Below are 19,059 nucleotides of genomic sequence, written 5' to 3' on the forward strand. Positions count from 1 at the left end.
GATTGTCACCTGGGAGAGAATATGACTTAGTATTCAGTTGGGCCACGTTTATTGATGGCCAGCTGTGGGCAGAGCATTGTGCTAGGGTGTTGTTGTTGAAAAGCTTATGTAAGTCCTTGCTGTACATGGCATATGGCAGAGGTCCTTCCCTTGCAAAAAAGTGGCAGATGTATGATTAAGGGGACTTCCTATATGCAAACCCTTCCCAGATTGCCCTGGTAATGAGTAGCCACTATTAAAACAGGACAGGAACAAGGGCTGTTTGAGAATGTCCCCATGACATTGTTGAAAAGAATTACAATTCTGTATTTCAGGTGCTTAATAAGCAGCAAGTTCTCTTCTCATCCTCAAGCAAGCTGAAGAAATGAGGAATAGAAAGGATAGTCACCTAAAGTCACAGGACACTAAGAGGTAGAGTGGTTACCTGGAGTTGGCTGTCTGGGAGCCAGACCTCTGAACCACACTGCAGTGATGACCCTGGGCAGGTTAACCTTCGCCAAAAAAAAAAAAAAAAAAAAAATTCCTAAGCTTCGGTTTCCTACTGTAACATGTGGGAATGGCCAACCCATCATTAAGAGGCCACAAGCAGATAATACATATCACATGCTGAGTGAGTGCTGAGGACAAAAAGTCCCAGGTAATGGCTGTGATGTGTTGCATCATCTGCATCTATGGGACAATTGCTCTGGGGAGCAGACACGTCTTCAGCCCAATCCAGAAAAACTAAGTCCTGGGAACCAACAGGAAGAGCCCAGGCTGTCTGGGAATTCTAAGGAAGTGAGAATAACCCCTCCCTCAGCCTTCAGTTCCATGTTTCTTTAAAAAAATAAAAAAATAAAAATGCCCTCCCACCCCTGCAGCCATTAGGAAAATCTTTTAGGAAATTGTGGAATATTTATAGATTTGTTTTCATGACTTCAATTTACATAAAATTCACTGCCCAGGAGAAAAAGGCCTGAGTCAGGTTGGGAGGAGAGGTGATAGATTTGTTGTGTGGGGTTAATGTTTAGTTTTCACTCCTGGCTGAGGTGAAATTGCCTGAATGATCACCTCTCTGCATAACGCTCAGACCCTAATGGCAACAACACAAAATAATATCTCACTGGGTAATATTTACTTTTTTTTTTTAAACACTATAAGAACTCTGAAAAGTCTGTCTCACAGAGAACTTGGTTTTCCTCCTTATGCTTAATATCTTTCAGCAGACCAGCAATTACCACCTTGGCCAGGAGCCCTGATTTAGCATTCCGCGCTCAGAGCACCCAGAGGCACTTCCTCAGGCTGCCCGGTTCCTGGGTTTCAGATACAGCCTGGGGCATGAGAGGTTCACCAAGGACCTGTGGGAGCAAACAGAAGAAAGCCAGGCCAGCCAGCCTTGCAGGAAGCCTGCTCTGCAAATGACTCAAGGGGCTCCCTCTTCTGCGTTCTCAGGACTCCTGTCATGTTCTGCTATTACACTTATCCCAGGGCATCTGCCTGTATTTGTTTACTTGTCTGATCTCCTGCTGGATGCTTCCTTGTTTCCCCATCCTCTTTGAGTTCTTATTGCCTGAGTGTTTAACCATCACTGCAGAAGCCAGCACTGAGCCACAGCACCCTTCTAAACACTTTGTAGGCATTCTCTTATTCCATCCCTACAGAAACCCCAAGAGGTAGGTCTAACCATCGCCCCATTTTAGGGAGGTGGAAATAGAAGCACAGAGGGGTTTTGCAACTTGCTCTAGGTTCAAGCTGTTATGCTTCGAGACGGGGCTGGGGTATGAATTCAGGCAGCTTCAGTGCAATAAGTGTCCAACGAATGTTTGTTAGTGAATGAATATTACATTTACATAAAAGGGCTATTTACTTATATCTCATTTTGCCTCATTCCCAAAAATGTAAGGTGGGTGACTGCTTTTAAAAATGTTGCCTGTATAACTACACAAAAGTATCTTTTCCCAAATGTACTTTGTGTCCCTCGTCTCACAGTTAGTTTGGGCAGGTTTTTTTTTATTCCTGCTTGACAGATGAAGAAACAGGACTAAGAGCTTAGGGGACTGTTGAAAGTCACAGGACAAACAGCCAGCTAAGTGAAGTAAGGACCAGGGCTTCTGAACTCCCTTTCTGGTTGTGGCTCTATTAACTTCTGTCACTGCCCAATGCCACGTGGATGTGGAAGTAGAAGGAGGGGGAATTAACTCTTTTTCATCCCCCTAGAATTTCCTTTAGAGATGTGGTGGGAAGGAGGGACAAAAGGAAATGTAGACTGAAGCTTATCTTCAAGCCTGTCCTTTTGATTTGGGTCCTTGAGCAGTGTGCTTTGAAGAGTGGTTTCATTTATCTCCTATCAGTTCCTGGGGAGACAGGCAGGCCTGGGTGAGGGGGATGCAGTAGGTGGGCTTTTGAAGTTCTCCTTGCTTTGCCTGCCCTGCCCTGATACAGTCCTAGCCCTGGGCATTCACCCTTGACTACTTGTTCTCTTGGGCCTTCAAATTTCTCAGAGATTCCTTTTTTAAGTTGCAAATATTGCTGGGAGGCATCTCAACCTTGTTGCCAGCTGACACTTCAGTGGTGGTTAACAGTGAGCGTTCCATCCATGATAATGATGATACTTATTGAGCACTTACTGTATGCTAGACATCTTGTGAGTACAGGGCCTGTTATAACTCATGGAGTTCTCACAGCAAAACAACAAAGTGGGTACTACTGTTGTACTTATTTTATAGATGAGGCATTCAGGCCCAGAGAGGTTGAACAACTTGCCAAATTACACAGCTAAAAAGTGGTAGAGCTGGGATTTCAACCCAGGTAGTTAGCTCCTAAACTACTCTACAGAGTGCAGACCTGAAGGAGAGAGAAGCTTAAGCCCATTTTGTCCCATTTCCCCCAGATGTGGAATACCTCTAACAACTTAAGTTGAGCAACAAATATAATGCTTATGGTAATTTGGAAATAATTAATTGATTTCATTAAAATAATTAATTGAAAACCTGGGACCTTGTGGGATTTAAGGTGGGGAGACATCAAAGACATATTAATCATTTCCCTGTGGACTGGTTGTCTCCATCAGGATCTTCCTTTTTGTCTTAAGAGATGGTAGAAAGGAAACTGAGGCAGAGAAAGCATAGTGGGGAATACTCATTCATTGAACTAATTGAATTAGATTGGGTTGATTAATTCAATTAATCATCAATTCAATTATTGTTTATTGACTTGGTAGTCAGTCACTTGGTAGGTGTAGACCTGATGGGACCCCACGATTGGTGGGTAGAGACAGCAAACTAGCCATCTCAGGCCCCCCATCTCTCTTATGCACATTCAGGGTCTCCCAAAAGTCAGGGCAGTTCTTTCCTCTGGCGTCTGTGTGTTCTTGCAGATTAATAATAATAGTTAAGAAATTAGGATGCCCTACCTTAAATCCTGTTTAGTATCCATAAGTAAAAACTATTGTTCTTAAGGACATTTCTTGAAGTTAAATTCAGATTATCACTAACATTTACTGCAACTTCTGGGGCAGGCCCCACACTAGGTATGATTACGTACCTCCTCTCATTTGGATATGAGGGAAATACAGGAGTAGAGCAAAAGATTCCTGAAGTGAGAAGAAGAGACCATGCCTCCCCTATGGAATTGTGTCCCCCACTGCGCCCCCATGTGCTGAGCTACAACCAGCTGGAGGTCCGTTGTTATCTCAGTTGCACAGGGCTAGTGTCACACCTGCTTCTGAACCTTCCCATGAATTTCAGCTATGAAGTTGAAGAGGTTTGTATGATCCCTTTTTCTGGCAGATAAGCCTCAAAACTTGCCCAAAGTGTACTCTTTCCTATGCTGGGTTCCCAACTAGCTGGGATGCACAGTTCCAAAGTAACTCCTTCCTTTCTCTTTTTACTGGGGGTTGAACCCAGGGGGCACTTTTCCACTGAGTCACATCTCCAGCCCCTTTTTATTTTTATTATTTATTATTTTTTTAAAATAGTATTTATTAATTTTTTTAATTGTAGTTGGACACAATACCCCTATTTAATTTATTTTTATGTGGTGCTGAGGATCGAACCCAGTGCCTCACACGTGCTAGGTAGGCGCTCTACCACTGAGCTACAGCCCCAGCCCCCTTTTTTATTTTTTATTTTGAGACAGAGTCTTATTAAGTTGCTTGGGACCTTTCTAAGTTGCTGAGGCTGGCCTCAAACTACTTGCAATCTTCTGCCTCAGCCTCCGAAGTCCTTGAGTTTAATGGCATGTGCCGCTGTGCGGCTTCCAAACTCATTTCAACATTCAAAAAATGGGAGAGCTGTTCTGCTAGTGGCTTGATTATTTCAAGTTGTATTTTATAAAAGCAAATTCCAAGATGTCAGAGAAATTCAAGAAGTGTTTATTCTGGTGGCCTCTGCCAGTCTCTACATGGAATAGTACTCGAGGAGCAGGGTCCAGACCAGACAATGGCCAGAAGTAGAAGGGCCATTCAGAGTGGGAATTTACATAATACACTCCCTTTAAAAGTGATTGAAATTGCTTTTTATCTAGTTGCAAAATGCATTTATTTATTTATGATGAAGCAGATTCCCATGGCACCAAATTCCAAAGCTATGAGAAATATAAAGTGAAAAAAACTCCTTCCAGCCATCTAGTCTCCCTTCCCAGTACACTAAGGCAATGAGTTTATTGTCTATCCTTCCAGAGACATTTTGTTTATATATTAGCAAATACATATATATTATTTCCCTCTTTTATGTACAAATGGGACATACTATACAAACTCTGCTATATTTGCTTTTTAAAAATAATATATTTTAGAGATTGCATAATGGGCTTTTGTGCCTTATTTATTTATTCATTTTTTTCTACTTTCACAGCATTGTTACATGATGTGCCTCAGTCCCCTACTAATGGACATTTAAATGCTCTCTAATGTTTTGCTTTCGTAATGAAATTAAATATTTATCTGTCATTCATTTTCCATGTGTGTTAGCATGACTGTAAATTCCTAGCAGTAGAATCGCTGAGTCAAAAGTCGTATATAGTTGGTCATGATGGCATGTGCCTATAGTCTCAGCTACTCAGGAGACTGAGGCAAGAGGATTGTTTAGGGCCAGCCTGGGCAACTTAGTAAGATTCATACCCTCCTCTTTTTTTTTTTTTTTTTTTTTGTAGTGCTGGGGATTTTTTTTATTATTGCAGTACTAGGGATTGAACTCAGGGGTGCTCTACCACTGAGGTATATTCTAGCTGTTTTTATTTTTTGTTTTGAGACACAGTATCCCTAAATTACCCAGATCGTCCTCAAACTTGCACTCCTCCTATCTCAGCCTCATGAGTAGCTGGGATTACTGTGCCCGGTGATACCCTGCCTCTTGGGAAAAAAACAGAAACTATATGTATTGAAAATAAGTCCCCTTTAAGAAATTTAGTAAGATAGCTTTGGAGCATGTCTAAAGTTCAGCTGGGGACTCAGGCAGGCATACATAGGAAAGACCTCTGGGACATTCTGGCACATCTATTCAGAGAATTAATATAAAAAGGGGTTCCATTTCCATCTTTGGGGTTAAGAAAACATGCATGTTTCTGATGTTCCCCCTCTTCCCATTCCTGTCCCTTATTTAGCAAGAGAAGTAGAAGCATAATCCAGTCTGCCCTAAAAGCATCCTGGATATTGACAAACATAATATAGGCAAAATTCACACAAGTGAAACTAATGGGGACTTTGCATTATTTAGAACTGCTGGAAAAGGCAAGACAAAATGTAAAGTGATTTTGGTCATGTCACTCGAGGTTCATCCCCAGCTCTGATCATAATGAATTTCCAGAATGAAGACCCTGTAGCACTGGATGACATCAAGTTGTGAAATAAATAATTATCGTTAGTAGAGCACCCACCAAGGCAGAAAACTCATCTTTATTTTGTTCTTCTATTTATTTATTTTTTGAATAGGTATAACTTACAGAATTCCAAAAGGGCACATTTCTACAATTTCTGAGCAAGGGTTGAGATGATGAAAGTTTTCTGCTTTATCAACCATTTGCCAAAGGGGAAAAAGAGTGAAGCAGAGTGTCCCATTCCTAGGGATTTTAATTCATGCAACTTCTCACTGCAAAGACTCACAGCTTGTGCCCAACTTTTGTCTCCTCACCTTTGGCCCTGAGCTTGGCCTCCTTGGGTTACCCTTTGTTATCGACCTTGACCCTGTGATGCTGGGAAAAAGGCTTTGGACTAGTCAGGGTCTTGATGGGCTTGTAGAATCAAGACAGATTTAAATTCTGGGATGTCAACAAATTCAAAATTCAAAACAAGAATTCCAATTCCTTCTTAGTATATCTCTCTCACTCTCCTGCTTCATGTGTTGGAGAGCCTTTTTTTCTGGCATCCTGAGGGATCCCTTCTACATCTCCAAAGGCCTGGCGTTGAAAAGTTCAATATAAATGCTCTCTGTCAAGCTGTTTTTCCCCCCCCCCCATTAATTTTCTTAAGTAAAGCAGTATACAAGTGATTAAAAACAAGGCACCCACAGCCAACAGACATACTAGTAGTCTATTTTCTTTCTTTCTCTTTTTTAGTACTGGGGATTGAATTCTCTGCCAATGAGCTATATCTCCATGCCTTTTTATTTTTTGTTTTGAGGCAGGGTATCTCTAAATTGCTGATGTTGGCCTTGAATTTGTGATCTTCCTGCCTCAGCCTCTCAAGTTGCTGGAATTACAGGCATATGCCACTCTGCCTAGCCATATTAGTCTGTTTTCTGTCTATTTAGTGCAATACCTGAGGTTGGTAGATTATAAAGAAAAATGGTTTATTTAGCTCACATTTTTGAGACCAAAAGTCTAATCAGCATGGTACTGGTTCTTGTGAGGGCTCCCCTGGCTGCAAGACATCATGGCAGATTGCATTTTGATGGAGATGAGAGAGAGAGAGAGAGAGAGAGAGAGAGAACGCGAGCGCACACGCATGGCAACACAGGAAACTAGAGAGAGCCTAGAGAGAGAGAAAAAAAACAGAACTACTTTAATCCTTTCTAAAGGCATGGCCTCAGTGACCTAAAGACCTCCCAGTAGATCTCTCTTCTGAAAAGACCACCATTTCTTAACACTGCGACCAAAGTTAGAACATCTGAGCCTTTGGGGACACACTTAACTCATATCCAGATCATAGTTACAGCCCAAACCAGAAAAGCCACATTAGTTAAAAACCATGAGTGGAGTGTATTCTTTTCCTCGTGTTTCCTCCCATTCTATATCAGGGTGGAGGAGACTCTCACAGGTCTCTGTCCCCTCTCTAAGCTGGGTGAATTTTTCACCACTGCAGTCAAAACGCATAATGATGATTTTATTTATGACAGGAGACATGTTTTCAAACAGTTGTTTTAAAACAACTGACAGAGTTGCAAGATGGGAAACGACAAGAAAGTGCGATTTTTTTCCAGGGGGGGAGGGGGATGGGGAGCTGGCAAAGGAGAGCAGTGTTTTCCTTATTAAAAGTTAGAATTCATTCTTTATTCCTTGAGTAAATAAAGGAACTCATACAGGGAGAAGGCTAGGGTAGTACTCAGGGAGAAGGCTAGAAAGTGATAGTACTCAGAGACCCCTGGCAATTGGGCTTCCAGTTCCCTTGAACTTTTCCTCACTCAGCTCCCTGGAGAATGCTGGGTGAGAGGGAAGGGGTAGTATGGGGGACAGGAGAGAGGTGAACCCCAGCCCCACATCTCTGTATGATCCCACCCGTCAGCTTAATGGGATCCATGAAGTCCCCAGATCTCTGCCTTCAACATGATTCTTCCCAGACTCGGCCAAGAATGCAAGATATGCCCTCAGACGAAGAACGGGCAACAAATAGCTCATTGAGGACCCAGGAGGCTAGGGAAGAGAAATATGGTTTCTTAGCCTGTGTTTAAGGAGAAATCCTTTTCTTATGGCCAACAGGTGGAAATGGTCATCTTGTCCTTAGAGCTGCTCCTTCCTAAATGTCTGGGGAAGGAGACATTATAGAAGATGAGGCATTAGCTGAGTTTAACCATGCAGGAGAGGAGAAACAGAGAGCAAAAAATTAAGGCACAAATGAGGAAAACTGAGGAAAAATTTTCTCAACAAATGAGGAACGTAGGGAAAAGAAAAAAAGAAATGTCCTTAGATTTGAAAGAAGTTGCTCTTCACTGTGATTCTAAATTAAGATAAAGAAAGAAAGAAAGGAAAGAAAGAGAGAAAGAAAGAAAGAAAGAAAGAAAAAAAGAAAGAAATATCTGGAAGGGGTGACAGGACCCTACAAAGCAATTTGAGTACTCCTGCCTCTTCTATTTAGAAGTCTTTATTTTCTGGGCCTGGTGGTGCACACCTGTAATCCCAGCAATTCAGAAGGCTGAGGATTGCAAGTTCAAGACCAGCCTAGGCAAATTAGTAATGTGTCTCAAAAATACATACATACATACATATGAACAAGGGTGTAGCTTAGTGGTCGAATGCCCTTGGGTTTCATCCTAAGCACCACACAAAACAAAACAACAACCCAAACCCACTTTTTTGGTGGTATGTTGGTGGCCCAGGTGCCATGGAGAAGAGGAACTGAAAGTGGCAACTCAGGCAAAGGGTCTTTGTGCCTCTCCTTGGTTTCTGGTATGATCATGTTGATCTGCGTTACACTTGACTAATTCTACCAGCTCCACTCTTCCCAGGTGGGCCATGATTCTGCTGTGGGTTGTAAAGGCAGGAGCCATGTCCTGCACCCAGGAGCTATGCTCAGACCTGGGCAGGATAGATAAGTCAAGCATTTGGTCTATTTCTTCCTTGGGCACACAAATTCAGACTTTCTTAGAACACAACTACCCCTTACCACTCTGCAAGCAAAGCAGGATATTGGTGTCTTAAACCCAAATATGTTGTGCCAAATAGAAGCATGTTAATATTCCCCCTCCCTCTCCCCCACATGAATTGGATTACTTAACGCATCTTTTTGGAGATGTCAGCAATTTAATAGAGGCAATAAGTCAGGGCTGCCCTTGTGTTTTATTTTTCTGCCAGTATTTAGTTAATTAAAGAATGCAAATTAAAACACCTTAATTTATATAATATCAATACCAACGCCTTAAAACATTTGGCATAACTGTTCTGGCACGTCCCTTACATAAACTCTTCAGAGTAGTGCTAATAAAAATGAAAAAGGTTGTAAATCAAATGTAATTTATTCATTTTTTGTTTGGTATGAAAGCAGATGCCAAAATCAAGTTATTTATGAGCACGTAATAACAATAGGCATTTTTATTGGTTGCAAATGACAAAAAATGGTTTCAGAAGGATGTGTTTTAATTTTGAAATATCTCTAGGTATATCTATTTTCTCCAATCTCTAAAATTTATATTTTTGCACCTCTTTCTCCCCCAAAACAAAAAGAGTTATATATTGAAAAACATAGGAACACCCACTCAGAAAAGCACCTTTAACCATCTACATGTAGGTAGATGCTTACACAAAAAAAATAAGTCCTATAGTATATGAACCAGGTGAGATAAAAGGTTTGTGATTTACATCTGATTCCTTAAATATTCCATTAAGAGGATTATCTCAGAAGAGGCTCGGATACAGGCAGCGTCAGAAAGGATTTGGTGTGTGGCCGCTTTCCTGTGGAGCCTCAGAAATGAACTACATGTATGTGAATGAAGAGCCTTTTCACCTTTCCTTCCTTTGTTGATGTGACTTGCTTTGTCTGGTGGATCTGAGCCTAGAGTACACTTCATTCACTCCTGGAGGAGCAGTAGGGCTCCATCCCTGGTGCTGAGCAATGGATGGCTGGATGGCATGCTTTCCCTGTCATGGCAAGGCTCCCTGGTGCAACTGTCCTCTTTACATCCCTTTCCCCACCTACCTTCATCTCTACCCTTTGCTCAAACAGGTCTCAGCACATGTGGGAGGGCTGAGGGAAGTGTTGGATCATCCCTGATCCCATTCTGACAAACCCAAGCAAATTCACAAATATACCCCTCTAGCTTGCTTGGGAGGAAAGAAACCAGTACAAATACAATGTTGAGTTTATTCATTATCTTTTAATGTAATCATGACCAGCTTGGCACAAGAGGAAGTTCTTCAGCTGGGGGAAATGGGTCCTGGGTGGCCACAGAAATTGCCAAAATCCCAAATATGGTGTATTTTGGGGACTTCCTTTTTGATGTTAAAAGCAGCAATAGACCTTTTCCATTTGCAGCTATGAGATTCCCTCCTTGGCCTCAGATTCACTGCAATTGGGAGCTAGAAACATACACTCTTCAAGTATATGTTTTTCTTCTGGGGGGCACCAACATGAGCCAGAGAAGGTTCTAGAAGAGTTAACAGCCTACCCCTCACCCCCAATTTCCCTCTGTTCTGTAGTGTCTCTCTGGGTCTTGGGAAAAGAGAGTCTATAGGGGCAGACTTGAGGGGCAAGTAGACTTCCTGCATTTTATTACAGCATCTCACAAAGGGGCTCTCAGTGGTGGTTGGAGGATTCAGAGACTAGGATGTTACTGTGGTCACTTGCTGGGTAGTTCCTCAGGGGTGTCCTTGTGGAACCTACATATTGCCATGCAAGATGTGGGTGCAGTCTCTCATTTTCCCCCCGTGCTACATGTCATTTTTAAAAGCCAATTTTAATCTTTGTATTTATTTATATCCCTCCTACCTCCATAAAAGAGTTGAGGTTGCTTGCAATTCAAAACGCAGATACAGTAAAACCTGAAGCCATTAACAGAAAAGTAAAAAGATCAGAGCCAAGTACAAAGGAGGAGGGGGGAGGAAGAAGGAGAGTAATTATACCAGAGGGGAAAAAACTTAGATTAAAGAAAGCTAATGCAATTGAGAACAAAACCCAGCTCGGAACTCCAGGGTAGCTTGGTGGGCGGCTGCCAGCTATTGTAATAACTATAGATTATTGTACCTCAAAGGCAGATTTAAATGCCTGCTGTGGACTGACTGGCTGTGTGAGCTTGGTCAAGCCACTTCATCCTTCCGAATTTCTGTTTCCTCATCTGTAAAACAAGGATTAACTTGCTCATCACAGGGTTCTTGTGAGAACGCGGTCCAACAGTAGCGACACTTACTCTCGCTTTCATGGCAGGCACTGTGTGCCAGCTACAGTTCTAAGTATTTTACATAGACATCTTTAATCAATTCTAAGATGAATTTTTTCACATTTTTAACATCTCTGACATGGATTTAAAAAAAGCATTGTGTCACTGATTATTTAGCACCATTTTTTCTCTCTTTGTTGAACCTAAAATAATGGTGCAATATGAATTAGATGAAATATGTTATTAACCCATTTGAGCCTCATAATAACTTTATAAGGTAGGTAATATGTTTTGTTCCATTTTACAGCTGACATTGAGGCATAGAAAACTTAAATGACTTGTCCAAAGGTTGTAGCTGACAGGCAGTCGAGCTAAGACTGTGATCATATGCTCTTTGACCACACAATGACACCATACTGTCCTTCAAAAAATATTTCAGCAACCAACATTTCAGCAAAAATTTTACTGCTGGACACTGGGGACATTAGATGAAAAGATTACTTGCTCCAAAGGCTCGGACTTTCCTGTGAGGGGACCAACATGTAAACAAGTTGTAACATCTCAAGGCATTAAGTGCATCAGTGGAGATATATTCAAGTCACAGGGGCAGAAAAGGGAGAGGTGATTAATTTCTCCCAAGCTTTAGCCCTGGGGCTTAGCTCTGTAGTAGTAAATGCCCTTCTAGCAGGTCTGGAGAGATACATGTTTTCTTGACTCTGAGGTGAGTCTGGCAAGTGGCTCTTCAAGTGCAGCCAGTGAATGCCCTTAGTGGACATGTTCTCAATAGCAGAGAGAATCAGAGCATAAGGTAATTCTCCTATAGTCTTATGGGTGGTAGAGGAAAGCATCGGGCTGGTGCTCCCCGGTATTGTTTGGAAGTGACCTTTGAGGCAGAGACTAAGGGAGAGGTTTGACCTCCACATATTAGGGTTGGAGGCTCTGCTCTGGACACTCAAGATAGGAGGGAAAAACCTAGAAAGGGGAAGAAGAGGAAGGGAAATTAACAAAAGAAAATGCAGCTTCAAAAGGAACAAGACAGAGGGGTGTATAGGTCAGTGGTAGAGCATGTGCTGAGCATGCATAAGCCTGGGTTCAATCCCCAGCACACGCACACACTCGCACACACACACACAAAATGAGATATTAAGCCGCGTGGTGGTGCATGCCTGTAGTCCCAGCAGCTATGGAGGCTGAGACAGGAGGATCGTGTCAAAACCAGACTCAGCAAAAGTGAGGCACTAATAGGCAACTCAATGAGACTCTGTAATAAACTCTTAAGTAAATATGAAAAAGGGCTAGGAATGTAGCTCAGAGGTGGAGTGCCCCTGAGTTCAATCCCTAGTACTGCCCCCTGCCCCAAAAAAGAATGAGATAATAGTCTTTGGAGCCCACAAAGGGTATTGGAAGAAGGAGCCAACTTGAACTTAGAGGGACAATACTTGGGTTTGAGACTCGATTTTGCTTCTTATGAGCACATTATCCTTTGGAGTCTCAATTTTGATCATTTAGCTAATAGGCATCATAACATGGAACTTACCTACTTAGATCAATTAAGATAATAGATGTGAAAGCACTTCCCAAATGAAATAATGCTATGCAAATGGGACTTGTTATCATCTTTCTAGCCAAGTGTTGGCTTTGTGTGCTTGGAAAAGTTCCAACAGGGGAACAGAGAAGAACACCGGGAAGGGACTTCTCCACAGTCTCAGGCAGTCACTCAAGGAGCTTTACTTAGAATTCACAGCTCCTCCTGGGGGGGCTCACTGGCCCTCCCCCTCTGACCTAGTGAGGAAGTTTGAGGACTGCTCTGGAGGATTCCACCTCTAGACTGCAGGGACTCTGCTGTAAGGGTGAGGTCCCGGACTAAATTTAAGCTGACATTGCAGGAGATGTTAGCACATATCTTTTCCTATGAATAAGGAAAGTTTAGCAGTCAATAAATCAGGGCTTCACAAGGCAAATGAAGCAAAGCAAATTCATTCTGATGGAACTTCCCCAGTAAAACTATCTCTAAAATTTTAAACAGAATAAACCCTAATTTATTAAAGCATTTTTTTTTGACCAAATGAGAATAGTATAGCAAATCCACTAGACCTGAGTCCCTGGCCTTAAGCACTGCAGTGTGACCCTCTTCAGTGTATAGCAATGCCCCTTTATGAAAGGGGACAATCTCCAAGATGCCCATGGATGACTGATACTGCGGGCGGTACCAAACCCTATATGTACTGTTTTTTCCTATATGACCTATCTACAGAAAGTTTCATTTATAAACTAGGCATGGTAAAAGATGAACAAAAACTATAATAAAATAGAACAATTATAACAATATACTGTAAACGTGATTTAAAATTTATGAATTATTTTTGGAATTTACCATTTAATGTTTTTATACCTTTGACCACAGGTAATTGACACCACGGAAAGAAAAATGAAATAGAAGATCAGGGGACCACTGCAGTATTGCCTATAGGAGGGGAGGTTCCACTTTGGAGGTCCTGGACTTCAAGTCCAAGGGTATACTGGTCTGTAGGCCTCACAGCCAGCAGCCTGAGAGTGGAAAAGCAGATGTCCAGGACGAGGGGAGTCAGAAATTGACTCCACCTTGTCTGGCCTTTCTTCCCAGGACAGGGAGGAGGGAAGTGGGAGGAAGGGGAAGAGGAGGAGAAGAGGCCTGAGCTTTGGGAAGGGTAAAGCAAAAAGAAGGGGTTGACAAGAGGAAGAAATGGGGAAAAGTAGAAAGAAGTGGAAGAGAGTTGGACCAGCCAAGGAGGGAAGAACAAAGCAGCCATTTGCACATGGAGGGCCTTGGATTTGCCCCATCTCTTCCAGTCCTTTTCCCGGACCAGTTTCGGCATCGCCCACTCCTCTTCATCGCTCGCCCTTCTGCGAGACGCTGGGCCTTGCAAGCAGGGCCTGCCTTCCTTGGCAGCAGACAAAAGGCCATTTCTAAGTTACAGAGAAAATGTGTTACTTTGCCAGAGGGCCGGGTAAGGGCTGCCCGGGCCAATCCTCGGCCGAGCGCGAGCGTTTGCAGAGGGGGCCTGTCAGTCACCAGGAACCCTCCGTGAAAGGGGCCCCTTGTCAACTTCCCCTGCCTTTGAAGTGACTGGGATGGAGGTGCTCAATTAAAAGCCCATCAGTCTGTAAGTAAATCAACGCCTATCAGGCTTGTCACATCAAACAAACGATTATTACCCCAGCCCGCCCACCCCATTAATCTGGCTGTTCCTTCTTGACGGCTCAGGGTCAGGGCAGCGTAAATCCTGTACTGGATTGGAGCCACCTGGATCGGGATGAAAGCCGTGGTGCAACTTACGGGCGCACTCAGGCATTTCCCAGAGTGCCCCGGAGGGAGGGAGGGAGGCAGGAGGACAGAGACCCAGGAGCCACTTGGAGACAGGGAGGGTCACGGGAAGAGAGGCAATGAGATAGACAGGAGATGAGACACAGAGAAAAGAAGTGGAGGGGGGAGAGAGAGAGAGAGAGAGAGAGAGAGAGAGAGAGAGAGAGAGAGAGAGAGAGAGGGGGAGAGGAGAGATATCAGACTAGAAATACTTGGAAGAGAACGGAAGTGTTGAGGCAGGTGCCATAAAAAAACTCACTCGGATTATTATGAGTGGATGAATGGTTCTAGAGGGCAAGGAGGTCTCTGGGTGAAATCATGAGACACTAGGTTCTGAGTCTCAGAGTCACACAGTGATCAAGGTCAGGCTGATGCTACCTCAGTTCTCCTCCCACCTCCTGGCAGTCCCCCAAGTGCCACACAGCCAAGGGAATGGTGGCAGGGAGGAGGTAGACTCAGGGGTTTGCTAAGCGATGCCTACACTAGGCATCCAAAGTGGTGATAGCCAGAACTGGATTTTCTGCCCTCAAAGGAGATGAATAGACACACCGGACCAGAGTGTCAGGTTCTGATTGTCTGCTGAGCAAGTCCCTAAGAAACACTTTGTCCCGGGCAGTTCTCCTAGGCTATGGGGGTTGGTGTATAGGTTCTTTCTTCCCCTGAGATCAAGCTTTTGGCTTGCCCCACTGTGGACTGGGAAGAAATGTGGGAGTAGGGAGAAAAGGAGGGGAGATAGTTTGAAGCTTAGGCTGGGATTGGAGGTGAGGTTCGGAAGAGGAGGCTGAGGGAGGAGGTCAAGGCATGCTTAAGAAGGGAAAGGAAAAAACCCAGTCTTTTCCTAAAGGCTGTTCCAGAGGTGGCTCAAGATACAGCTTACTTTGACTTGGGATATTCTATATTTTAAAATGGCCATCACATGCCTTCCCTGTTGCTAGAGGAATAAGTCTCAAAAGCAAACAAGATCTGGGAGTGGAGCATGAGAAACCGAGGAAGGGAACCTCTTCTGCTCATCCCAACTGGGAGCTTGTTCAGCTTCACAGACTAGTGAGCTCTTATTAGCCAAAAAAGGAACATTCTCAAAGATCCTGGAGACATTTACACTCATCCCCATCCTCTCCCATGCATGGTAAGAGCTGTTCACTGCAAATCCTTCAGACAGGCTGTTAGTCAGCTTTCCATTGCTCTGATAAAATGTCTTAGATATTTATAAGGAGGAAAGATGTATTCTGACTCACGGTTTCAGACGGTTTAGTCCATAGATGCTTGGCTCCATGATTTTTGGGCCTGTGGTGAGGTAGAGCACCATGGTGGCAGGAGTGTGGTGGAACAAAGCTGCTTGCATTGTGGAGGATGGGAAGCAGAGAGATGGGCTGGGGTTCCTTCCAGAGCATGCCCCCTGGGACCTCATTTCCTTATTGTAGACCCTACCTCCCTAAAGGTTCCACCACCTCCCAACAGCACCATAGGCTGGGGACTAAGCTTTAGCATCTGGGCCTTTGGGGAACATTTAAGATCTAAACCATACCACCACAAGCCATCACCACCACAAGCACGTGCAGGGACTCTCTCTAAGGGGTCTCTCTCAAGCCAGCTGCCTTTCAGTCCATTGTAAACTCCTTCATCCTGTTGTCAAGCCCCAGCAGTGCAGCCGCATTTTCTGTATCTCTCTGAGTTGAGAGACATATTGACCTATCTCAGGGTCAGCAAGACCCTTCACAGAGATGAAGTGTGTAGATACTTCACAATGGGCAAGAATTGTCTGTCACTCCTGCTTTCATTCATTCAACCAAAATTTGGTGTCTAGTGAGCACTTACACCTTCAGGCCCTTTTCTGAGTTGTTGGGATACAGCAGTGAATACGATGAGTGAGGTCAAGGGATATGTGGGAGCTTTTATAAAGATGTTGGGTATTTCTCTTATTTTGTTTATTTGTCATGTAGGCACTCATTATACAGATATTTACACAACATGTACGATGTCTAAGTAATGTACACACAAGGAGGCAAAGAAGAATCAGAAACAAATCCTATTCTCCTAGAGGAGAGAAAAGTCACAGCTCTTAAATGACCCTAATGCATTGTATAGAGTGGTAGGTGCCATGTACCTGGAAAAGATGGGAGAGAGAGGATAATTTATCTAGAGTCCTTCTTATAAAGGTCTGGAATTAAATAACATGTTGACTGTTCAATCGTGACAACTTTTTAATATTCTCTTAAATATAATATCCTGTGAGCTTAATGTCTCTTGTTATTGGCAGTAATGCCAACGTTATTCATTGTCATAATTATGGTTGCATCATTCTACTGCTCTCTATGAGGCAGGTGTCCATAACACCCTGGAACTGCAGTTCAGGCCTTGTCAGAGGTGTGGGGTATAGTTTAGAACTCATGGTAATGGAAAGTGCACTCTTTACAGGAGGCAGAGTGAGTAGGCTCTGAAACCAGACTGCAATTCAAAACCAGGCTTCCAATGTTGGCTCTGCTGCTTGCCTGCTGTGAGGCCACGGGCAAATCACTTGAACTCCCTGTGTGTGTTTCCCCATCTGTTAAATTGGGGTGATAACAGTCCTGGCCTCATAGGGTTATATGACAATTAAATGCATGTAAAGCATTCACAACAGTGCCCAACAGATAGTATGTACTCAATAATGCCTGTCATGATTATTGCTCTACCTCATACAAAAGTGGTCTCATGAAGGAACAATCAGTGTGATGCTAAGGAGGGTACTTAGTAAATGCATGCAATTGTCTTCCTGTGTTTAAATATATAGGTGAGAGTTGTTTATATTAACTTTACTTTAAAAATTCATCCTGAGTTCAGTACATGGGTTGTAAATATTTGAATATTTTTGTTTTTACTAAAATAATGTTTTCATTAGCATTTAATGTAATATTTGATACATATGACAGAGGTAAGCATTTTTTATGTAAATTTAAAGCCTTTGTATGTTCCTTTTCTCTCCCATTTCCTGGTCTCTCTTCCATTAACCTGAATTTTGTGTTTGTTATTCTTTTGCTTGCGAAGAAAACTTTTTTTTTAAAAAATTGAAGTATTCATATATAATAACAAATGCACAAATCTTAAATGTGCGGTTTGATTAATTTTTATAAAGTACACATATATGTAACCATACCTGGATTAAGGCATGGGGTATTTTGGATACTCCAGAAGCACCCTCACACTTCTTCCCAATCAGTCCTTCCCCTTTTCCCAACATAACTGCTGTTCTGATTTATGTCAACATAGATTAGCTCTGGAATTGGTAAGTATGTATTCTTGTGGCTGACTTTAGTTTGCATTCTCTTTGCAAGATTAATCCATGTTATTATATATCATCAGTAGTATCGTTCTTTATCATGTATCAGTACATTCTTTATCATGCTTGGGCAGGTTTTCTATTTTATGAATAAGCTTCACGATTTATTCATTCATTCTGTTGTTAATGGATGTTTGTGTCCTTTTTCTAGCCATTATAAATGAACCTACTATGAACTTTTCTATCCACATCTTCTGATGCATAATGTACTCATTTCTATTGAGTGTAACAGGGGTATAACTGTTATGTCATATGTTAATGTACATGTTAATAGATACACAGCAGTTTTCTGGAGCAGTTGGGCCAATTTACATATCTACCAGAGATGTATGAGAGTTACAGTTGCTCTATATCTTTGCCAACACTTGGCCTTTCCCTGTAGCTTGGGCTTCCTTATAGCATGGCAGATTCTGGTAGTTAGACTTCTTACACAGTGACTTTAAGATTGACTGTTTCACCAAACACTGCACAGCCTTTTATGACCTGGCATCAAAATCCACACAGAGATATTTCTGCCACATCCTATTGGTTGAAGGAACCAAAAGTCTGCCCAAACTGTGGAGTAGAGAAACCCTCTTAATGAGAGAGTACTAAAGCTATAGTATGGCTATGTTTTAAAACTGTCACACAGCTTTCTTTCTGTATCCTTATGTTTAAGGTATGTTGCTATTTATTTTTAGTCTAGCTTCACAATCTTTATTTTTTTTCAGTACTAGGTATTAAACCCATAGCCTTGTGCATGTTAGGCTACATTCCCATCCTTTATTTTATTTTGAGACAGGGTCTTGCTAAATTGCCCAGGAAGGCCTTGAACTTGCAATCTTCCTGTCTGCACTACGGTGCTTGGCTCATTCACATTTTCTTTTTTTTTTAATACTGGGAATTGAACCCAGGGTGCTTTACCACTGAGCTACATTCCCAGCTTTTTTTATTTTTAATAGTGAGACAGGGTCTCACTAATTTGCTGAACCTGACCTCAAATTTGTGATCCTCCTCCCTCAGCCTCCTAAATTGCTGGGATTACAGAATTGCGCCACCATGCCCAGCTGGTTCATGTATTTTTAAAGTAATTACAGATATTATGATTTAAATCTATCATCTTACAATTTCCTTTCTATAAGTTGCATATGATTTTGTTAATTTTGCTCTCCTGTCTTCCTTCTTTTGGATTCATCATGCATTACTCCATTTTCCTACTCTTCTTGCTTGCTCTTTGTACATTTTTTATTATTCTTTAGAATCTGCATGTCATGCTTGCTCAGGGTCATGATGATCTTTTCTGTATTGTTCCAATTTTGGCATATTTACTGCCAAAATAAGCATAATGATTACTCTAGAGATTATTATAACCTGCCTTAAATTAGTACTAATATCACACTGAACAATACAAGAACTGTACA

General features: G+C 42.3%; 1 non-coding gene across 1 annotated transcript; it reads right to left on the reverse strand.

Moving 5' to 3' along the window:
• Nucleotides 1-18,876: 18,876 nt before the first annotated feature.
• Nucleotides 18,877-18,978, reverse strand: LOC143398667 (U6 spliceosomal RNA). The gene has a single exon (XR_013091279.1). It is a non-coding gene; the product is annotated as a U6 spliceosomal RNA (small nuclear RNA).
• Nucleotides 18,979-19,059: the final 81 nt, after the last annotated feature.

This window comes from Callospermophilus lateralis, chromosome 4, assembly GCF_048772815.1.
Source record: "Callospermophilus lateralis isolate mCalLat2 chromosome 4, mCalLat2.hap1, whole genome shotgun sequence".
Taxonomy (NCBI): Eukaryota; Metazoa; Chordata; class Mammalia; order Rodentia; family Sciuridae; genus Callospermophilus; species Callospermophilus lateralis.